Here is a 25,874-nt window from a genome sequence, read left to right on the forward strand (position 1 = left end):
CATAACAATAGCACAATTTAATACTATAGATCGCCGTTAATATAGTATGAGAAATAAAACAATCAGAACCGAAAAGCCAGCCGAACGTGAAATGAAGATAATTGAATTTGTTTTTATTACGTTGATGTGCAATAAAGGTAATATAGCCACACGTACGTGAATTGTAGTTGATGTGGTTGTATGTATGCTGATAATTATATAGCCACACGTACGTGAATTGAAGTTGACGTGGTTGTATGTATGCTGATAATTATATAGCCACACGTACGTGAATTGTAGTTGACGTGGTTGTATGTGTGCTGATAATATAGCCACGCGTACGTGAATTGTAGTTGATGTGGTTGTATGTATGCTGATAATTATATAGCCACACGTACGTGAATTGAAGTTGACGTGGTTGTATGTATGCTGATAATTATATAGCCACACGTACGTGAATTGTAGTTGACGTGGTTGTATGTGTGCTGATAATATAGCCACGCGTACGTGAATTGTAGTTGACGTGGTTGTATGTGTGCTGATAATTATATAGCCACACGTACGTGAATTGAAGTTGACGTGGTTGTATGTATGCTGATAATTATATAGCCACACGTACGTGAATTGTAGTTGACGTGGTTGTATGTGTGCTGATAATATAGCCACGCGTACGTGAATTGTAGTTGACGTGGTTGTATGTGTGCTGATAATTATATAGCCACACGTACGTGCATTGTTGTTGAAGTGATTGTATGTGTGCTGATAATATAGCCACACCTACGTGAATTGAAGTTGACTTGGTTGTATTTGTGCTGATAATTATATAGCCACACGTACGTGAGTTGTAGCTGACGTTGCTGAATGTGTGCTGATACTTATATAGCCACACATATGTGAATTGAAGTTGACTTAGTTGTATGTGTGCTAGTAATATAGCCACACGTACAAGAATTGTAGTTGATGTGGTTGTATGTAGACTGATAATATAGTCACACATACGTGAATTGTAGTTGAAGTGGTTGTATGTATACTGATAATATAGCCACACATATGTGAATTGTAGTTGAAGTGGTTGTATGTATACTAATAATATAGCCACACATACGTGAATTGTAGTTGACGTGGTTGTATGTGTGCTGATAATATAGCCACACGTACGTGAATTGTAGTTGAAGTTATTGTATGTGTGCTGGTAATATAGCCACACGTACGTGAATTGTAGTTGACTTGGTTGTATGTATGCTCATAATGAAGCCACACGTACGTAAATTGTAGTTGACTTGATTGTATGTGTGGTGGTAATATAGCCACACGTTCGTGAATTGTAGTTGAAGTGGTTGTATGTGTGCTGGTAATATAGCGATACGTACACGTACACGAACTGTAGTTCATTTGGTTGTATGTGTGCTGGTAATATAGCGATGCGTACACGTACACGAACTGTACCTGATTTGGTTGTATGTGTGCTGGTAATATAGCGATGCGTACACGTACACAAACTGTAGTTGATTTGATTGTATGTGTGCTGGTAATATAGCAATACGTACACGTACACGAACTGTAGCTGAATTGGTTATATGTGTGCTGGTAATATAGCAATACGTACACGTACACGAACTGTAGCTGAATTGGTTATATATGCGCTGGTAATATAGCATTAACGTACACGTACACGAATTGTAGTTGACTTGGTTGTATGTGCGCTGGTAATATAGCAATGCGTACACGTACACGAACTGTAGTTGACTTGGCTGTATGTGTGCTGTAGTTAATTTGGTTGTATGTGCGCTGGTAATATAGCGATACATACACGTACACGAACTGTAGTTAATTTGGTTGCATGTGTGCTGGTAATATAGCGATACGTACACGTACACGAACTGTAGTTCATTTGGTTGTATGTGTGCTGGTAATATAGCGATGCGTACACGTACACGAACTGTAGTTCATTTGGTTGTATGTGTGCTGGTAATATAGCGGTGCGTACACGTACACGAACTGTAGTTGATTTGGCTGTATTTGTGCTGGTAATATAGCGAATGCGTACACGTACACAAACTGTAGTTGATTTGATTGTATGTGTGCTGGTAATATAGCAATACGTACACGTACACGAACTGTAGCTGAATTGGTTATATGTGTGCTGGTAATATAGCAATACGTACACGTACACGAACTGTAGCTGAATTGGTTATATATGCGCTGGTAATATAGCATTAACGTACACGTACACGAATTGTAGTTGACTTGGTTGTATGTGCGCTGGTAATATAGCGATGCGTACACGTACACGAACTGTAGTTGACTTGGCTGTATGTGTGCTGTAGTTAATTTGGTTGTATGTGCGCTGGTAATATAGCGATACATACACGTACACGAACTGTAGTTAATTTGGTTGCATGTGTGCTGGTAATATAGCGATACGTACACGTACACGAACTGTAGTTCATTTGGTTGTATGTGTGCTGGTAATATAGCGATGCGTACACGTACACGAACTGTAGTTCATTTGGTTGTATGTGTGCTGGTAATATAGCGGTGCGTACACGTACACGAACTGTAGTTGATTTGGCTGTATTTGTGCTGGTAATATAGCGAATGCGTACACGTACACGAACTGTAGTTGATTTGGCTGTATGTGTGCTGGTAATATAGCGATACGTACACGTACACGCACTGTGGTTGATTTGGTTGTATGTGTGCTGGTAATATAGCGACACGTACGCGTACACGAACTGTAGTTGACTTGGTTGTATGTGTGCTGGTAATATAGCGACACGTACACGTATACGAACTGTAGTTGACTTGGTTGTATGTGTGCTGGTAATATAGCGACACGTACACTTACACAAACTGTAGTTGACGTGGTTGTACATGTGTATGTGTGCTGGTAATATAGCGATAGTATTGTTTGCCTTGTACAAGCTTTAATTATTATTAACAATAGTTTATTGTTGCCTGGTATAAGTTTTAATTAGCATATTGCTCAATGGTATAAGTTTTAATTAGCATATTGCTCAATGGATGTGTTATTGCAGTACTTGTATTAATGATATTGTGTTAATATTATATAGTTGGGCTTAATTTCACTTTTTGAAGCTCACCTGTTACACCGTTATCTAAATCTTGCCAAACAACAACGATATCAAAACGTAGTAACCTGATATTCTATATATGTGTCTATTCTAACACCCAACCCTATATACAGTCTGATAAATATATGTTTTATTAAGTCAGTGTGACAAACATCTGTGTTTTTACCCTGACTAACAAACATTCGTTTACTAAGTTGGAAAACCTTCCACCCAGGGCCATACCCTGATCAAAATCCTAGGGGGTGGGGGTTACTACGTTTTATAAACAAATGAAACACTATACAAATTAAACCATGAGATGTGTATGCTATTTTCTGGAGTAAAACTGCTTCCCCCCCCCCCCCCCCCCCCCCCCCCCCCGGAGGGTACGGCCCTGCTTCCACCTGCTAACCTCACCAACATCAGTTTATTCACTATCAAGTCTGTTTACGTGAACAGATAGGTAAATCAGAATGCAAGTCATAGTTCATGTGCGAAGGTATTTTGGTTCAAAATGCGGTTTTATGTTAGCAAGAAAATCTCGGCAAAAATCGACGTCATAGCGCGGGAACTTTAAAAAAAAAACATTGACGTGCAAGGGTCAAAACAGAGACCAAAAATGTATTTTGCTTGGCCTTAAAGTGACATTCCTGAGTTTGCATCACTTTTTAAGATGTTATCGACTAACGGAGACTTTTTAATTACATATGAAATATATTTTTCTGCATAAAATATCAGTGGCTGTATATTAAACGTGTTTGTGATCGTTCTAATAGGTTAAATTTCATCTTATTTCCTAAAATATAGTTTTTTTCGTACGTACGAAATTATTTGAAGACAAACTCCAATTTGGGCAAATATTACAAATATTAAGACGACCAGAAACACATTGAATATACAGACACTGATATTCTAAACAAGAAAATATATTTAATATGTAAGTTTAATCGTAGAAATATTTTATTAATCGGAAACATCTTACAATGCAGCAAACTCAGGAATCTCCCTTTAAGGATTCCAATAGTTCTGTAAAATGATATGTTCTAAACGTTAATAAGAAGTACGTAAAAAAAACAAATTAGTATTTTTTTGTTTTGTTATTTTTTTAAATCTAAACATTTCAGCGTGTATGATGGATGTTTAAAGGTTGGTTTTTATCTTTTCCATCAGCTTATTAATAACAAAGTTAGCAAACACTGGGCACGAACCACTATTTTCACACAAAAAGTCGGGTATTAAATTATGTTTGGAAAAACTAAATTCACAACGTGATGCCATTAAATCGAATGTCAGGTGTTAGAAACTTAATTTGAAATCAATCCGAAATCCTCTTGAGTCAGCTTTTTTACAGTGTCAGGTGGGTTTTTTTCTGTTTTGAAAAATAGAGATGATCTTTGAAATAATTAGCCGATTATATGAATAATGAAAATGAGACAAACATGCAAATAATCTAGATATGCATGGACAAAGACAGACAGAGAGACAGAGAGAGATTCAGAGACAGAGAGAGAGAGAGACAGAGAGATAGCGACAGAGAGAGACACACACAGAGATAGAGAGAGAGAGAGAGAGAGAGAGAGAGAGAGAGAGAGAGAGAGGAGAGAGAGAGAGAGAGAGAGGAGAGAGAGACCAGACAGACAGGACAAGAGACCACACACACCACACACACGAGAACGAGAGAGAGAGAGAGAGAGAAGAGAGAGAGAGAGAGAGAGAGAGAGAGAGAGAGAGAGAGAGAGAGAGAGAGACAGACAGACAGACAGACACAGAGAGAGACAGACAGACACAGAGAGAGAGAGACATACAGACACATAGAGAGAGAGAGAGAGAGAGAGAGAGAGAGAGAGAGAGAGAGAGAGAGAGAGACAGACAGAGACAGAGAGACAGAGACAGAGAGACACACGCAGATACAGAGAGAGAGAGAGAGAGAGAGAGAGAGAGAGAGAGAGAGAGGAGAGAGAGAGAGAGAGACAGACACACACACACACACACACACACACACACAGAGATACAGAGAGACATACAGAGACAGAGAGACAGAGAGAGAGAGAGAGGAGAGAGAGAGAGAGAGAGAGAGAGAGAGAGAGAGACAGAGAGAGAGAGAGAGAGAGAGAGTTAACCAAACACGACCACAACACCGTTTTCTCTCCACTCTTCAGTCACGACTAACCCCAATCCTCCGCAGACAGAGTGCAAATAAAATAAAATAAACGAAGGCATTCACGTAATAAGTTCTGGAATTGAAATATCTTAACATCTGAGATAATTGTTTACAAGAGGGAGAGGTAAATGAACTTGAGAATTGGTACATCTGACGACGGCTACAGATAAATCGGTGAAATTGCCCTTAAATCGTATATCTGTATACGTCCAGTAACTGTAAACATCCTGATCAATAACTGTCAGTAATTAAAGCAAACACTGCCGAATTTGAAGCGGACAGTGTGCAAATACGTCCGTAATACGTTTGTGTGTCGACAGCTAAAGACAATACTAAGAATTAATCTGACTTTATCCAAGGCCAGCTGTAATTGGTTGAAGAATTTGGGTGCCAGTTATTTGTTCTGCAGGCTTCTGCTTATTAACTGAGAGGCCGACTTTTATTTTTTGTCATTGGCCATAGCGGCGCCCGAAGTAGACCTGTTTGCCGTTTTCCTGCCCGGATTTCTATGTCTGGTGTATCGAAGATTGATGCACGTGGTGTCGTGTCTGTGGTAATGAGAGTACACGATACAACCTGTTGTTCATCTTCGACAGGTGCCGCAAAGAACACAAAAGATCGGGCACAAGTTTACTAACTTATTTCATTTCATTTCAACTTATTTTCGTGCTTATATCCAATTAAGGTTCAAGCACGCTGTCCATAAGCGTACGGGGCAGGGGGCTGGAGCAAAAATTTCAAATTCAGGCAAACATTATACAGATATTTGGGAAAAATGTGGTAACCTAATACCTTTTTAACACGTATTTCAAGCATTCTACCCACAACATTATTTGTAATTCATGTTAAAATGCATAGTTATTCGTTTGCAACCCTATATAGCTGTTTGATAGTAATGAATAAATGTTACGCAGATTCCGGCATTTTCGTTTAATTCAGGCAAAAACCAACTATCTGGGCTGTCTATCCATGACAGTGGGTTAGTTGTTAGTTGTTAGTGAGAGAGAAGAGTGTGTAGTGGTCTGACACTTACCTAGCCCGAGTACTCTGACTGTAAGAGAGCTAGACGGACATTAGGACAGTTATATACGCTCTCATTACAGTCAGAGACCAAGCTATGTAATTTTCTTTCAATAGCTGCCCACCAAAGAGTGGTCAGAGATTCCCGCTCTAATACCACAATAATCCTATGTTTAACGTCAAATACATTTACATCGATCATTTTCGAGTCCCTTGATTTAAAAAAATCTTTATATTAATCACTAATACACACACTACAAAAAGAAACCCGACAGCACCCACATTCAGCTAATCTTCGGTAAACTCCGGACAGCAGATTCTAATTTCGCCTACCTATATCGTGACGTAGCGTCACATGATCGCCCACTCAGCCACTCCGTCTTCCAGGGGCCGTCTCAAACGATAATACGACAAGCTCTCTTACAGTCAGAGTACTCAGGCTAACACGTACCCATAGAGTTGTTAAAACTCGTTCTGGGTGGGAGCCAGTACCGGGCTGCGAACCCAGTACCTACTAGCCTTATGTCCGATGGTTTAACCACGACACTACCGTAAAAAAAAGTAAAGTTTGTTTTATTTAACGACGCCACTAGAGCACATTGGTTTTTAATCTTAGCATCGGTTATTGGACGTCAAACATATGGTCATTCTGACACTGTTTTTAGAGGAAACCCGCTGTCGCCACATAGGCTACTCTTCTTTACGACAGGCAGCAAGGGATCTTTTATTTGCGCTTCCCACAGGCAGGATAGCACAAACCATGGCCTTTGTTGAACCAGTTATGGATCACTGGTCGGTGCAAGTGGTTTACACCTACCCATTGAGCCTTGCGGAGCACTCACTCAGGGTTTGGAGTCGGTATCTGGATTAAAAATCCCATGCCTCGACTGGGATCCGAAACCAGTACCTACCAGCCTGTAGACCGATGGCCTGCCACGACGCCACCGAGGCCGGTACGACACTACCGAAGCCGGTGTTACTAACATACGAGGCCCTCTCCCATATATACATACAATATTTGTGGCGACCATATTACATAACGGTGTATTACATTTAAACAGCCAACGGTAACTATAGGAAATACCGGGCTCGGTGGTGTCTTGGTTAATCCATCGAACACAAGGCTGGTAGGTATTGGGTTTGCCTCCCAATACCGGCTCTCACCCAGAGCGAGTTTACCGACTCAGTGTGTAGGTGTAAGGCCACTATGCCGTCTTCTCTCTCACGAATCACTAACAACTAATAACTAATCCTTAGTCCTGGACAGACAGGATAGTACATACCACGGCCTTTATTACACCAATTGTGGAGCACTGGTTGCTATTATCCAGGGGAGCGGCAGTCCTATACGAAACATATCCATCTGGCGGTGATTCATCGGAATTGTCACCACCTTTGCAAAACTTCCTCTGGACTCTGCTTTGTGAAGAGTTACGATTTTGAATACGTTAATTGTTTTGGTATTTATCATCCAGGTTGCGGCGAGAGCAGGCTTCCTGCGACAATCTAGTAACCTTTTGTTCTTGGGAACTGTTCCAGGCTCTCCAGTTGAGTGCCCAGGCCAAGTGTGCTTCAGTACAAGATAAACATGACCGCGTGCATTGTCACCCGGTTCCGTACCAGTTATCTGTAATTGCATCAAACGCTGAGATCTGACACACAGACGGTGTTTAAATACGCGTGGAGCCGATAGCCAAATACTTCATCCATTGCCAACTGAAGTTGTTTGATGACCATAGGGCAGGTTCAAAAATAAAGTACTCGGATAAGAACTAATGGTATGGTATGGTATAGGAATTAACATGCACATTCAGAGCAAGCTGTTTTAGCGCACGCCTTTCATGGGCACAAGTGCCGGCCTCGACCAGCTCCTCCGTCCAGGACAGAAAAGGCTGGGGTGGATGGGAGAAGGGACCGTCTGCACTGACAGGTGCAAGAGAGCACCAGCAGCCCGACAGGGGTCGGTAGGGTTGGTTTGGGTGCTATGGAATTTGGAATGTTCCGTAGGATTAATGCCGAAGGGAAAAAGGTGCGCAATTTGAATGAAGGAAATTTGACACATTTGTGATCGGTCCACCGAATGGGAAAGGGCGAGCTATGTATGTTTTGGAACCTCGTTTGCCGAAAGTAGCTCGTTACTAGGACTTAATTGGTGTTGAGATATCTCCCTAGGCACCGTTGCTCATAGGTATATTGAGATCGTGGAACTAAGGGTCCAAATCATTTAAATGAAAGGTTGCTACAGGGAAAGTTTGAAAAGAGGTAAAACCTGTCCATCACAATAGTGAATCCCATATACAGTCAAACCTGTTCTAGCGGTCACCTGTATTCAGCGGTCACCTGCCTTAGGCGGCCACTTTTCCCTCCCAAACGATTTATAATGTAAATGCACCTGCAATAAACGGTCACCTGTCTAACGCGGCCAGCAGCCACCTAAATCGGATCCCAAATCGCTAAAATACCTGTATTAAGCGGCCACAGTAAAGTTTGACTATTATATAAAAAGGGATATTTAACAACAGCGATAAGATGCAGCAAATAATCTCTACTGTGTATCAATTAAGTCTGACTCTAGAATGCATCTAATTGCCACAGCAAATATTTTAAAGACTATATATGTGGCAACCTGTACTCAGCGGCCACCTGTCTTAAACGGCCATTTTTATCTACTCCCTTGTGTGACCGCTTAAGACAGGTTTGACTGTATTACATAATTATTTTATGTATTCGTCTTTAATTATATTGTTGTATTGTTTTCCCTAGAAATTTGACAAGGCATGGTAGACAAAACACTTTGGGGGTAATTTTGACCATTTTCAGGGCACTTTTTTGCATTAAAGACAAAAACAATAATTGAAATAAACATAAATGTAATTAATGTTCTTGCTTTAATAAATGAATGGCAAAATATATAATAAAGATATTTTTATTAATTAATAATAATTTTTTTTAGTGTTTTATCAAAGCAATTTTAGAATTAATTATTGAAAAAGGCTTTTTTTAATCTCAATGCAGCATGGCACTGATTAAGGCGAGATGGTGCTAGACTAGTGAGGCATGGTGCTGCGCCATGCTAAAACAAGCTAGGGAAAACAGTATTACCATATGTGTTCATATTATATTAGCACGACTGTAGGGTAATAATATCAGAGTTCCCATCCCTGATACTACCATATATATTTCTGGGGTTACTAAACTGTTTGCAAAATGTGTTAATCATTTATTAATCATAGGCTACTGGATATCAAACATTTGGTAATTTTGACATAGTCTTAGAAAGAAAAATTTAATCTGCTACAAGGGATCTTTTGTATGCACCATCCCACAGACAAGATAGCACATACCACGGCCTTTGATATACCAACCGTGGTGCATTGGTTGGAACGAGAAATATCCCAATGGGCCCACCGACGGGGATTGACCCCAAACCGACCGCGCATCACGCAAGCGCTCTACCAATGGGCTACGTCCCGCACCCTATCGTATGCAGAACCAGGCAACCCGATGGATTCTTTGTTTTTTTGTTGTTGGGGACAACACCAGCGTGCTTTGGGATGCAGGGGATACTTGACCAACAGGTCAAATTAAAGAAAAATCAATATTGTGAAATATAGCACCATTATAGTGTTGGTATGAACAATTAAATGTAATTTATGGTTGTGAGAGGCGTGTGAAATTGGGAATAGTTCTTATGGGAATAGTTCATATTTTGCTGCAGACGACAGACAGTTCCAATAAGACTCTGCTGGAGTTGATCCTCATGGGTGAAGTCTGTAGGCGACAGATGAGTCTGTCCAGAAGTTACTGCCATATACCCATAAGCGTACGAGACAGGGGGCGGCGTGGGGTGTGTAGGGGCCAACGGCCCCATTAGTGCTGGAGCAAAACCTCAAAATCAGGCAAAAATGATAGACATATTCGTGGAAAATGTGCTAACCTGAGACCTATTTACCATGTATATATTTCCGTCATTCTACCCTCAAAATTAGTTGTAATCCATGTACAAATTGCACAGCTGATTCGTTTGCAACACTATACTTGTATACCTTTTTGGTAGTAATGTTAATATGAATACACCCCCCCCCCCCCCACACACACACACACCCCTGTCTTGGACACATCCACCGGGGAATCTCGGAGGGTGTGCCCAAGACAGTCGTGCTTGAACCATCAGTGGATGTAAGCACGAGTCAAATGTGTTTATAGATTGACTGATTGATTAATATGATTAAATGTTATCCCGATTCGGGCATTTGCGTTTAATTCGTGCAAAAGCCAGCCTGCACACACCACCACCCCTTTACAAAAATGGGAGCCCGTACGCCTATGAATAAAGTTTATGTCATCAGCCTTACACAGTCAGCTGCACCAAGCATATGGTCAGCAACGACGCAGCCGACGCTACATTATATCTGACAGGTGCTGGGTTCAAACCTCAGTACTGGATAATTTGTTTTGTTTAACGACACTACTAGAGCACATTAATTAACCATCAGCTATTGGATGTCAAACATTAGGTAATTCTGACACGTAGTCATCAGAGGAAACCCGCTACATTTTTCCTAATGCAGTAAGGGATCTTTTATATGCAATTTCCCACAGACAAGAAAACACATACCACGGCCTTTGAATAGTTGTGGTGCAATGGTTGGAACGAGAAAACCCCCAATCAGTTGAATGTATCCACCGAGGTGGTTCGATCCTGCGACTTAAGCACCTCAAGCAACCACTCAACCGACTGAGCTAAACCCCGCCCGTCAGATCCGAGAGGTGCTGGGTTCACACCTTAGTACTGGCTATTAAAAATATTAAAATCATATAAATATCATTTTCAAAAAGTTGAATATTATTTCTATATTTTCACTGTGGAAAATAATAAAAACCTTTTCCGCTAAATAGTGCTGTTCCGTAGAACTCTATATTTCAGGACTATTTAAGTAAAATATATTGCCACAGACTCTAGTTTCAACCCGTGAAAAATTACACTTAGGGTAGTTAATCTACAAACCTGTAACACATTTGGATAAAGTTACAATTGAGTGAAACATGAGTCTGTGACTTTGAAATGGAGAAATACCCTCTAAAAATAGACTAAAACTCGAATCCATAACTGTTACTTCTCAGACGCTCGTGCGTTTTAAAAAATATGAGAAATGCATTTTGTGATATTAAAAACATCAGGATGACCAAAAACACTTCGAATGTATGGAAATGGATAATCTAAACCATAAAATCTAAGGAAAGTATGATTTCAGTTATCAATAACGGCTCTGTGACGGTACATGCTCTTAATTTTGTTTTCGCCTGTGGCGATATTAATTGTTTTAGAGGGACATGTGCAGTTCCAAATTGCACTTAAGCCCAGATGGGCAACTTGTTACGTGATACCTTTGCGCGACGGTCATCGAGCTTTTCTAATACCACCCAGCGCAGGTGTGGAGGCCATGTGGCTAGTAGTTACGTAACATCTCCGGTAGTGCTGTTTATGGCCAGGGGATTGCTCACGGATGGCGACAGCCAGTCTGACGATCAGAGAAAAATATGCCGGCGTGGTGGTTGTGGAAAATCCACATGATACGTGAGGTACCGCTTTGTATCCCCAGGCGATTTTCGCTGTCTCTGAGAGTTTTGAATAAATAGCTAGGATTTAGATATATCGAGGAGAAACGATAGGAAGGCTCCAGGGGATCGCTGTCCGTCCACTGAACGATCTATATTAGTTCAGACGGGACTTTGGTAAATATATATTTCTGCTCTGTGTATAACCTTGATGTGATTGATGTGACTTTAAATATTTTAATGCTGTATTATACCAATATTATTTAGACGGTGCTGCCGGTCATCTGACGCAGTATTCTGTAGGCTCACCGTTCTAATATATATATATATATATATATATATATATATATATATATATATATATATATATATATATATATATATATATATATATATATATATATATATAAGGGCTTTGCTGGAGGGTTATATATATATATACACAGGTTATATATATATAAAGCTTAGCCAGTCATCCTAGAGGGCCTAGGAAAACTGTAGGTTATTGTCTTTATTGTGATAGGTACCAGTATTAATTCTGTATTACAAGGTTATTGAATGAGTAGTTAGGGTTAATTAAAAATTAAACAGTTAGGAATAGTGTTGTAATTCCTTTATTAATTAAGTTCCCCTGGAAGCGTTTCTCCATTATCGCACGTGTGTGTGTTAGCGTTTCTCAATTAACACACGTGTGGGTGTTGTGTCACGGTGAAGTGATTAGCATATTGTGTAAACTAGACACCTAGAGATTAACTAATTAAGTGATCAGTTCTGGGTTGTTATTATTGTTGTTATTAATTAACTACTGCGGCAGTACATTTGTCAGCGTAGGTTAACAGATTCCAAAGGGTATTGTGTTTTTGTTGTGTTTTCTAGTGAACTAAACGGGCTATAATAATATATACTTTATATAAGATCGTATCTCTGATCATACCTAGAGACGAGCCACAGCGGGTATAACTGCCTGTTACAGAGAGATCTAATAGATATACAGTTATGAGAGATATTTGGACAATCGTGTTTCATTCAGTTACGGGTATTATAGGATCCCCGTGACAGGCTCTAATAGTCCAAAATATGCCTTAGTGTTTAAAAACTAGGCTATGTCCCTTTAAGTCAATACACACTTGTAAGAAACACGATAAACATAATGTTGATAAAGTTATTTGACTATATTTATCAATAAGATGGTCACGACCTCATGGCTGTAAAATAGGGTTGTTGCATTAATCTTAATAAATGATCTCGACAGCTCCAAATCATGAAATGGAAGTTTGCACGAAACGGCCTATCGATGGGTGTCTCGACAAATTGGTTTTAAATAATACAATTTATAGTCCGACAGAGCAACTGCCGAACCCAACTGGTATTCGCGGTCAAATCAGATGCGTTTAAAATAGCTTTACATTAGAAAGATTTTATTTTTACTAAATTTGTTTTCAATTATTTAAAATATACCGCCTTCGGGGAACATAAGGTACTTATCTGTGGCTTTAGGGGTTGTGCTTTAGATAGGTTACAGTTTAACATTATAGATGGCATAGCGAATATACAGTGTTTTAGACAGATGGGTGTTTAATGCAGGTAAACTATAGTATAGATGGCATAGCGAATACACAGTGTTTTAGACAGATGGGTGTTTAATACAGGTAATCTATATTATAGATGACAAAGCCAGTATAAAGTGTTTTAGACAGATGTCTGTTTAATGCAGGTAAACTATATTATAGATGGCATAGCGAATATACAGTGTTTTAGACAGATGGGTGTTTAATGCAGGTAAACTATATTGTAGATGACATAGCTAATATAAAGTGTTGTAAACAGATGGCTATTTAATATAGGTAAACTATATTATAGATGACATAGACAATACTAAAGTGTTTTAGACAGATGTCTGTTTAATGCAGGTAAACTATATTATAGATGGCATAGCGAATATACAGTGTTTTAGACAGATGGGTGTTTAATGCAGGTAAACTATATTGTAGATGACATAGCCAATATAAAGTGTTGTAAACAGATGGCTATTTAATACAGGTAAACTATATTATAGATGACATAGACAATACTAAAGTGCTTTGAACAGATGGCTGTTTAATACAGGTAAACTATATTATAGATGGCACAGCGAATATATAGTGTTTTAGACAGATGGGTGTTTAATGCAGGTAATCTATTTTACAGATGGCATAGCCAGTATAAAGTGTTGTAAACAGATGGGTGTGTAATGCAGGTAATCTATATTATAGATGGCATGGCGAATATACAGTGTTTTAGACAGATGGGAGTTTAATACAGGTAAACTATATTATAGATGACATAGCGAATATATAGTCTTTTAGACAGATGGGTGTTTAATTAGAATAATTTCTACCTCACAGACCTTAAAGGGACATTCCCGAGTTTGTTGCATTGTAAGATGTTTCCGACTAATAAAATATTTTTACGATTAAATTTACATATTAGATATATTTTCTTGTTTAGAATATCACTGTCTGTATATTTGTCTTCAAAAAATTTCGTACGTACGAAAAAATGTGGGTTTTTTTTAGGAAATAAAATGAAATTGTACCTAGTGCAAATATTAGAACGATCAGAAACACGTTTATTATACAGCCACTAATATTTTATGCAGAAAAATATATTTGATATGTAATTACAGTCGTTAAACGTCTCTGTTAGTCGATAAAATCTTAACACTTGCAGCAAACTCAGGACTGTCCCTTTAACAGTCTGGATAATAATAATAATAATAATAATAATAATAATAATAATAATAATAATAATAATAATAATTAAAAAACAAAAAAACAACAACCTAATTAACTACTGTCCAAGGGCGGACGTAGCCCAGTGGTAAAGAGCATGCTTGATGCGCAGTCGGTCTAGGATTGATACCCGTCGATGGGCCCATTGGCCTATTTGTCATTCTTGCCAGTGTACCACGAGTGGTATATCACAGGCAGTGGTATGTGCTATCCTGTCTGTGCGATGGTGCATGTAAAGGATCCCTTGCTACTAATGGAATAATCTAAAGGGTTTCCTTTCTAAGACTATATATCAAAATTACCAAATGTTTGACATCCAATAGCCGATGATAAATCAATCAATGTGCTCTGGTGGTTCCATTTAACAAAAACAAACTATATCTATCCATGACAACGTGTACTCAATGCATGGGTACCTTCTATGGGATGTATGATTTAAGATCATTCTTCTTATTAATAATTTTTATGACATATATGTATACAATTTCATGAATATTCATATCTTGTAGCATGTACCATTTCATGAATATCCATTTCTTGTAGCATGTACCAAGTTATGAATATTCATTGTTTGTAGCATGTACCATGTCGTGAATATTCATTGTTTGTTGCATGTACCATGTCATGAATATTCATTGTTTGTAGCATGTACCAGTCATGAATATTCATTGTTTGTAGCATGTACCATACCATGAATATTCATTTCTTATAGCATGTACCAAGTCATGAATATTCATTGTATGTAGCATGTACCATATCATGAATATTCATTGTTTGTTGCATGTACTATGTCATGAATATTCATTTCTTGTAGCATGTATTATTACGTTAAGTGACAAAACCCAATAACGTAACCATGGAGGGATACGGTAATACAATTTCGACATTGTACATGAACGATTTTTTAGAAACCCATCATCTTCTTTTATCGGATCTCAAGAGCAATTATATTCCCCTAGTTGCTGCTTTATTTTTAGAAACACAAATAAATCAACGCTTGGAAATCACTATATTATTTCGAACAAATGGCCATCTTCTGTGTTAAATAATTGCTGTCAATTAATTACCACATTTCGAGAAGCTATGGGATTTCAACGGAGATGGTAATATTTCATTAAAGACGTTTGCCCATGAAAGGGACTTTTGATTGATTGGACAGGCTTTGCCGCAAGTTGCTCGTATAAAATATATACATAACTGGCACATAATGCTGTGACGTCAAGATAATTCACTGCAGCGTGTACACTCATTCCCGGAATTTTAACTTTTTAATGCGATGACAAATTTATTTTATTTAACTCATTCACACCACAAGTCGCATGAGTACATCACGGGCGTATCCAAATGGGGGTGGAGATGGGGGAATAGGTTGGGGGGGGGAGGGGGTGGTGGAGATTCGAGGTTCGAAACCTTTCCTGCTCAAATTTAATTTTTCTTTTTTAAATATTTAATAAATGTTCTAGTGGTGTCGATAAACAAAATAAATTATTATTATTACAAGTTGTCCACATCCCTGCCTTTAACGCCCCTCCTCTTCCCCTTCTCATTCCGGCTAGGGACGGGACGTAGCCCAGTGGTAAAGCGCTCGCTCGAAGCGCGGTCATTCTAGGATCGATCCCCGTCGGTGGACCCATTGGGCTATTTCTCGTTTCAGCCAATGCTCCACAACTGGTGTAACAAAGGGTGTGGTATGTACTATTCTGTCTGTGGGATGGTGCATATAAAAGGTCCTTTGCTGCTAATCGAAAAGAGTAGCCCATGAAGTGGCGACAGCGGGTTTGCTCTTTCAATACCTGTTTGGTCCTTAATCATATGTCTGACGCCATATAACCGAAAATAAAATATGTTGAGTGCGTCGTTAAATAAAACATGTCCATTCCGGCTATGTCAGTGTGAAATTAAATTAAATTAGTCAGAAAAATGTATTACAGACAAAAATTGTTGGAATAAAATATAGTCCGGCAGAACCATAGTTTCATTTCATTCATTCAACTTATTTTCGTGCTTATATCCAATTAAGATTCAAACACGCTGTCATGCGCACCCACCTCAGCTATCTGGGCTGCCTGCCCAGGACAGTGGGTTAGTTGTTAGTTGTTAGTGGTTAGTGAGCGAGAAGAGGTGTAGTGGTCTTACACTTACTCACTGTGTTTCGCTCTGGGTGGGAGCCGGTACCGGGCTGCGAACCCTGTACCTACCAGCCTTATGTCCGATGACTTAACCACGACACATCAAAGACTGATGAATTATAGCTGAATTTGGAAATATAATATATAGGGTTTTTTCTCGATGGATATATATAGCCTAGGTAGGTAGACCCCGGTCATCATTGAGGTTTTGAGAAATTCAAGATGGCGTCCAAGATGGCCTCCATTTCATATATTCGGCTATAATTTCCACCTTATTAAACCGAGAAAAATAATTTTGGTGTTTAAAGTTTATTTTGTTTAACGACATCAATAGAGCACATTTAATTATTAATCATCGGCTATTGGGTGTCAAACATTTAATACGTTCGACAGATAATCTTAGAAAGGAAACCCACTACATGTTTCTTTTAGTAGCAAGGGATCTTTTATGTGCACCATCCCATAGACAGGACAACACATACCACGGCCTTTGATATACCAGTCGTGGTGCAATGGCTGGAACAAGAAATAACCCAACGGGCCAACCGACGGGGACTAATCACAGACCGATAGCGCATCAGGCGAGCGCTTTACCACTAGGCTACGCCCCGTCCTCCCCCCCCCCCCCCCCCCCCCCCCCCCCAAGTTTTTGTGTTTAGTCAGATAAAACAGTGCTTGCCATTAAGTACCATCTTGTCTTTGCTATCTTTGATAATCTCAGTTTTCTATGGGTGGCGGCATAGTTTTGTATGTAAACACTTTTATTACATGTTTGGCACGCGTCCTTTCATATGTAACTACGTTTTGATACAACGAGTTCATCTTTGAATAAGGCCAAAAGAACTTAAGATATGCATCTGTATGAGACTGCCATTGTGTTTAGGGACGAATCGCGTTATAGCCGGGCTATCGATTATCACTGGGGGTTTTTGAAGACCGGCAATAGCTGACTAACAAATTAGATCAAAGAGCTGTATAGGGATTTTCAAATTCCTTGCCTCAAATTTTAATCTGCATAACAGTGGTAAAATCAAGTTCCTGACTGTTGACACTCTGACATTACCATAAAAATGCCCTTTATGGGTTGAACTGGTTGTTGTTGTAGTAGTAGTAGTAGTAGCAGTAGTAGTAGTAGTAGTAGTAGTAGTAGTAGTAGTAATAGTAGTAGTAGTAGCATTAGCAGTAGTAGTAGTAGTAGTAGTAGTAGTAGTAGTAGTAGTAGTAGTAGTAGTAAAAGTAGTAGTAGTAGTAGTAGTAGTAGTAGTAGTAGTAGTAGTAGTAGTAAAAGTAGTAGTAGTAATAGTAATAATAGTAGTAGTAGTAGTAGTAATAGTAGGAGTAGTATTAGTATTAGTATTAGTATTTGTATTAGTATTAGTAGTAGTAGTAGTAGTATAGTAGTAGTAGTAGTAGTAGTAGTAGTAGTAGTAGTAGTAATAGTAGTAGTAATAGTAGAGTAGTAGTAGTAGTAGTAGTAGTAGTAGTAATAGTAGTAGTAATAGTAGAGTAGTAGTAGTAGTAGTAGTAGTAATAGTAGTAGTAATAGTAGAGTAGTAGTAGTAGTAGTAGTAATAGTAGAGTAGTAGTAGTAGTAGTAATAGTAGTAATAGTAGTAGTAGTAGTAGTAGTAGTAGTAGTAATAGTAGGAGTAGTAGTAGTAGTAGTAGTAGTAGTAGTAGTAGTAGTAGATGAAACTGGAAACTGTCATGGGTTTAGGGAGAAAATGACCATATGACATAACTATTTATTATCTATTTCACAGAAATATATCTGCTCTATCAAAAGCGTACGTTCTAACTTCCATCAACTTGTTGTTTAAGCCGGACCCCCGCCCCCCCCCCCCCGAACCCCCCCCCCCCCCCCACCACCAACCCCACCCCCACCACAAGAAACACAAAAAACAACAACAAAAAAACCCCAAACAATCAAATCTATAAGTATGATACTATTACAATCAGGGTGCCACCCATACGGTCTGAATCCAACCACTTGTTAGTCAACAATTTGTGCTTATCTACGGCACTCTACGGCTGTGAACTATGGAACACCATTACCGAGACCGGCCTCGGTGGAGTCCTGGTAGGCCATAGGTCTACAGGCTGGTAGGTACTGGGTTCGGATCCCAGTCGAGACATGGGATTTTTAATCCAGGTACCGACTCAAAACCCTGAGTGAGTGCTCCGCAAGGCTCAGTGGGTAGGTGTAAACCACTTGCACCGACCAGTGATCCATAACTTGTTTAACAAAGGCCATGGTTTGTGCTATCCTGCCTGTGGGAAGCGCAAATAAAAGATCCCTTGCTGCTAATCGGAAGAGTAGCCCATGTAGTGGCGACAGCGGGTTTCCTCTCAAAATATGTGTGGTCCTTAACCATATGTCTGACGCCATATAACCGTAAATAAAATGTGCTGAGTGCGTCGTTAAATAAAACATTTCTTTCTTTTCCATTACTGAGAACGAGTTATTGGCTTTAGAAAGGGCCTTTAGATTTGCAGTAAAAATATACAAGGTCTACTGTGACGGGACATGCTCTTAATTTCTTTTCTTTTTGGACACTTTGTTACGTAATATCTCCGCGCGACCGTACCCTCTAATACACACCCAGACCAGGTGCGGAGGCCATGTGGCAAGTAGTTACGTAATACCTCCGCGAGTTCTGTTTTACGACCTTGTTTTTCTAGCGATTGGCGACAGTTAGTCTGACCATCTAAGAAAAATATGCCGTCTTGGTCTCTGTGGAAATATCACTTGTAGGTATTCGGTACCGCCTTGTACCCCCAGGCGATATTCAGTTTTATAATAAATAGCTAGGATTTTAGATATATCGAGGAGAAACAAAAGAAAGGCCCTCATGGAACGTTAGTCCGTTTGGACTTGGTAAATATATATTTTTCTGTTCTGTCTTATAACTTTGATGTGATTGATGTGACTTTAAATATTTAATACTGTATTATACCAATATTATTTATACGAGTATTTGGTAATATAAAGCTTAGCCGGTCATCCTAGAGGACCTAGGTAAACTGTAGGTTATTGTCTTTATTGTGATAGGTACCAGTATTAATTCTGTATTACAAGATTACTGAATGAGTAGTTAAGGGTTAATTAAAAATTAACCAGTTAGGAATAGAGTTATAATTCCTTTATTAATTAAGTTCCCCTGGCAGCGTTTGTCAATTATCACACGTGTGTGTCTTGTATCACGGTGAAGTGATTAGAATATTGTGTAAACTAGACACCTAGTGATTAATTAATTAAGTGATTAGCTCTGGGTTGTTATTATTATTGTTGTTGTTAACTAATTAACTGCGGCAAATATATTTGTCAGCTTAAGGTTAATACAGATTCCAAAGTGTATTGTGTTTTGTTGTGTTTTCTAGTGAAGTAACGTGCTATATTATATATACTTTATATAAGATCTTATCTCTGTTTATACCTAGAGCCGAGCTACTCGGGTATACACTGCCCGATACAGAGAGATCTAATAGATATACAGTTAGGAGACATATTTGGATAAACGTGTTTTATTCAGTTACGGGTATTATAGGATCCCCGTGACATCTACCTAAAAGGACACGAACAGTTATTTGTTTAGGGTTAGTCAGTACCATTTCAATAGAAGCCAGAATAGATATCCATAAATTAATTTTTTTACAACATGTCCTTCACTGTCCTGCATGGAGTTTACCCTACAAGATTATAACAAGTAGGTTACTATGTTTTAAGAACCAGTGTGTTCCCGTTCCGGTTGGTTTTGCAAGAGACATACACAGGATACTTGGTAAATATAAATTGATTACATATTTAAATAACTTTTATAAAACTTCCACATTTCCTCCCAAACAAATTTGGAAAAGAATAGTTAATAAAAGTGTTTTGGAGTATGAGGAAGCAAAATGGAAATCACACATTTCTTCAACTCCAGACATTAATCACTTCATGCAAATTCATCCAGACTTAAAAATGCACAACGCTTGGAAAATATCTCATTCCACTCCTTTTCTAAAGGAGCAGGCCCACCATGTCATTAGTGTTTGCGCTTCGTGGAGACCACAGTCATCCCAAGGATTGTGCACCCTTTGTAAAGTGCAATACTCTGATCTTCTTGTACATGTTATAAATTACTGTCAGTATTTATCAGAAATTAGAGACAGGTTTTAGTGTTCTCTCTTTGATATTGGTCCAATAGAGCTAAGCACTGAATTGCATAATCTCTCTGACGATAAATTATCGTACAGCTATTGTCTTGTAATTCTCCAATTAATGTTGACGAAGATATCGCAAAATTGTATAGTGAAGTTGTTATTCACTTCATCTACTTTATATTTTAAAGCATTACTAACTAATTAAATATTTGCATACTGCAGATATTACTATATGTACACCTCAGTGTGTGTCTGTGAGTACGTGTGTGCGTGTGTTATATAACTTGTTTCTCATAATCTTGTAATTGTTTCTGACGTTTACCTTGATTTTCAATATCTTGTCTTTTTTGTGTGCTATTTTCTTGTACTATTAATGCTATTGTAACTCTCTTTAAGAGGAATAAAGAATATATATATATATCACTCTCCCTTTCCGGGCACGGAGGACTCTGGTGTACCTATGACTGAGTCCTGCGGCTCAGTTAATTGAAAATTTTAATGAGTTTTAATAAAATGTGTTGAGTGCGTCGTTTCTTCCTTCCTTACATCACTACAACACATTGATTAATTAATCAACGGTTAAAAGAGAATAAAACGAGAAATACGATTGGGGGAGGGATGCAATTTATGTCACAAATAATATTATATACACACTACATGACAACAAAAGTAAAACACCTAGGGAAAATAAATGTGAGTATATTTGAAATATATTAGATTTACAAAAACATACAAAGTTTACCTAAATATACTCATATATCTCAAGGAAGGAAGGAAATGTTCTTTTAACGACGCACTCAACACATTTTATTACTGTTATATGGCGTCAGCTATATGGTTAAGGCCAACACAGCGAGAGAGGAAACCCGTTGTTGCCAATTCATGATCTACTCTTTTCGATTAGCAGCTAGGGATTTTTTTTTATATGCGCCATCCCACAGACAGGATAGTACATACCAAAGCATTTGTTATACCAGTTGTGGAGCACTGTCTGGAACGAGAAATAGCCCAATGGGCATATATCTTAAAGGGACATTACTGAGTTTGCTGCATTGTAAGATGTTTCCGACTAATAAAATATTTCTACGATTAAACTTATATATTAAATATATATTCTTGTTTAGAATATCAGTGTCTGTATATTCAATGTGTTTCTGGTCGTCTTAATATTTGTAAGAAGCCCAAACTGGATTTTGTCTTAAAATAATTTCGTACGTACGAATTTTTTTTATTTTGGGATATAAAATGAAATTTTACCTAGTACAAATATTAGAACGATCAGAAACACGTTTAATATACAGCCACTAATATTTTATGCAGAAAAATACGTTTAATATGTAATTACAATCGTTAAAAAGTCTCTATTAGTCGATAACAGCAAATAGCAGCAGGCTCAGGAATGTCCCTTTAAGTGTCTGTGGCTTTACATCATTATCACATGACATAGTCCTAGATATAAGTCTCAAGATACATCTCTGGACTATTTAGATGTAGGTATCTAGGTTACAATACACTAACCCTTGTCAAATCAGTGACATATTGGACGAATCTGGGAAATCATCTAATGAAACATCTCACTATTCCTGTATTATCAACTCGTTTCTTCCTGAATAGATCACCTCAGAACCATGGGCGGTTATTCAACTGTACGCTGTTTTTTCTTCACGTTCACGGAAGCATGGACGTGTGCAAGTTGCTGGTAAATGACTATTTAGATTGCATCTGATTATTTCTGGATATTAGCACAGCGCAACTGGCCGAGAGCGGACCAAGCCGGCAACATGATGAATTGTACACATCTCTGGGGAATCGAAGCTGTTCCCACCTCGGCGGATATAAGATGATTTCAAGCAATGTTGACAGCTAGAATATTAGTGCAGCAGACATGCGGTATTGTTGAAAACAGATATGTAACAACTAAATGTAACTATCGGCGGATCAGTCGAACGTGAACTTTTTCAAAATTGAACTTGAACAATTTGTCATATTTGTGCTGTTTTGTGTGGGTTTTTTCCCCCCTATAAAATAGAGCTAGACACAAGCATCGCAAATGCGCATTGTTGGGTCGCTTTTTGTTCAGTCTGGTTGGGTTTTCGTTTGGGTTTTTGGGGGTTTTTTTTTGGGGGGTTTTTGTGTGTGGGTTTTTTTTTGGGTGGGGGGTGGGGGGGGGGGGGGTAAATATTATCATCAGATTGTGTTATGTTTGTAAATTTAACTCTAGAGAGGTATCGTTAAACAAAAACCTTTTTTTGTAAATATTTAAAATGTTACTATCATCAGATTGTGTTATATTTGTAGAAAAAAAATGATGATAATAATTAACCTTTTTTTCTTTACAGTTGTAACATAAACTGACGATGGTATTAACATATTCCCTGTACAATTGCAACACAGTCTGATGATGATATTAACATATTCCCTGTACAATTGCAACACAGTCTGACGATGATATTAACATATTCCCTGTACAATTGCAACACAGTCTGACGATGATATTAACATATTCCCTGTACAATTGCAACACAGTCTGACGATGATATTAACATATTCCCTGTACAATTGCAACACAGTCTGATGATGATATTAACATATTCCCTGTACAATTGCAACACAGTCTGATGATGATATTAACATATTTTTCTTTATAATTGTAACACAGTCTCATAATCTGATATTAACACTGCTGTGGGCATGCGGCTGGCCTCAGATTACAGTTATCTTCCCATTTGGTTGTCTGGAAATTTGACCGAGCAAGTAGTCTGCTGTTTGACTGTGATTATTTCATGGCAGAAAGCTATGAAGTGGCAACTATTTGACTGAAGTGACAGGGGAGATCATGTAGTTTGTAAACATGTGTAACCTGTTGACATTGAAGACTTGTTTGTGGTAATTCCGGCCCATGCAAAAGTAGTGCTTTTTGTGTAAAATGGGAGTACTCCGGCATGGTTTAGAGGGTGTGTTTGTTTAAACCAATATGCTGGGATAAAGAGCTGGACAACAGGGGTTGTCCTTTTCAGGGTATGTGTCCCCCAGGCAGGCAAAGGTACATACAAAAATCCACGGGCCTGCTGACATTAATAAAAATGTTATAGCCACTAAGGCAATATAGAAATATATAGCGAAATTAATTGTGGTCTGAGGCCAGCTTAGCTACTGGGGTATCTTTTTTGGAACAGACTTTAATTTATTAGACTGAGGCAGAAACTCTGCTGCAGCCACGCATGCTTCTGCTACAAATTAGCAGCAAACTACTTTTTTTTATCTGTACGTGTTACTTTTTCAAAATGCCAGAATCAGAGCCTACAATTGCAGTTCGTAAAAATTTATCAGATCTTTGTTTTTGACTTTTGTTTTGCTTCTATATATAGTAAGTAATCATAATGTTAGGTCATATGACTACCATAGGCGAAGAACGCCACCTAGTGACCGATAAAGACGACGAAACAAGCCCAGTAAGTCGGTGCTAATTTGTAGGTTATCTTTTGTGCACTTTTGTGGTATTTACTAAAAATAAGCCACAAAAGACCATTGACTGGCTTGAACAGCAGTTCGATTACACTGCCAAGAGAGAGAGAGAGAGAGAGCGAGAGAGAGAGAGAGAGAGAGAGAGAGAGAGAGAGAGAGAGAGAGAGAGAGAGAGAGAGAGAGAGAGAGAGAGAGAGAGAGAGAGAGAGAATTTAGTTTATTACATCCCAGTCAGGTTTATGTAGAAAGCAGACCTATTGGAAATGTGTCAAAACTCCCCAAGGATTGTTCCTTCCAGTGTGAGATACTGCTTCTCATTCTGCAGGTTTTCCTGCCAGTTTACTCTTCGCAGACGATCTCCCAAAGGTTGCGCCCAACAGATTTATTAAGGAGCGAATGATTTTCTTTGTGCTGGAAGTATGACTAGATGCCTGCCATAAATCTACTGCTAATACGCCGAACAAAGTGCACGCATGTGAAACGCAGTTCAGAAGTAAAATAAAACATTATTCTAAATGAAATATCGTGTTTATATCTCACGTTAATAAATCATGCAAATTATGTCTACATATTGACGATTATGTTGAATTTCTGAGTACTATTATATTTATTTTATTTATTTTTATATTTTGGGTGCGCATCTAAATTAAATACCCCCCCACCACCACCACCACCACCACCACCACCACCACACACACACCTTTTCTTGGACGTAATAATCTAAATTGTCCCCTTAAATTGTTCTGTCCCGGATCGGGCCCCTGGCTATCCAGGGACGAGATCCGGGACAGACATGCTTGAAACCTTAGTGGTATATAAGCATGTAAAAATAGTTCTGCTCTGCTCAATTTCTGTGTGGTTGAATCGCTCAATACTGTGTAGACTGTAGCGTCTTCAGTACACAGCATAGTGTGACTCAGTCGTAAAGTTCTCGTCTGAGGTGTGTAGGGTCCTAGGATCAATCCTTCTCGTCTGAGGTGTGTTGAGTTCTAGAATCGATCCTTCCCTGCCGTTTGGCTAGATCACATGTCCATTAAACATATACTTTCTTTTACGTTTTTAAATGTGAACACAGATTTTAAATATTAGGTATCAGGTTTTTATATTTTATTTATATCATAAGGGTTGTTTTGAGCACTTTTTAGGATATAAAATTAATTTTGTTTTAAATAACAACATGTAGTAAATATAGTCGATAATAAGATTTTTTTTCTATGACAGCAGATCCTTAAAATGATTATTCTGATAACGAGTTTTTATCGACTGTACCTCGGTGGCGTCGTGGTAGGCCATCGGTCTACAGGCTGGTAGGTACTGGGTTCGGATCCCAGTCGAGGCATGAGATTTTTAATCCAGATACCGACTCCAAACCCTGAGTGAGTGCTCCGCAAGGCTCAATGGGTAGGTGTAAACCACTTGCACCGACCAGTGATCCATAACTGGTTCAACAAAGGCCATGGTTTGTGCTATCCTGCCTGTGGGAAGCGCAAATAAAAGATCCCTTGCTGCTAATCGGAAGAGTAGCCAATGTAGTGGCGACAGCGGGTTTCCTCTCAAAATCTGTGTGGTCC

This window comes from Gigantopelta aegis, chromosome 2 (assembly GCF_016097555.1).
Source record: "Gigantopelta aegis isolate Gae_Host chromosome 2, Gae_host_genome, whole genome shotgun sequence".
NCBI lineage: Eukaryota > Metazoa > Mollusca > Gastropoda > Neomphalida > Peltospiridae > Gigantopelta > Gigantopelta aegis.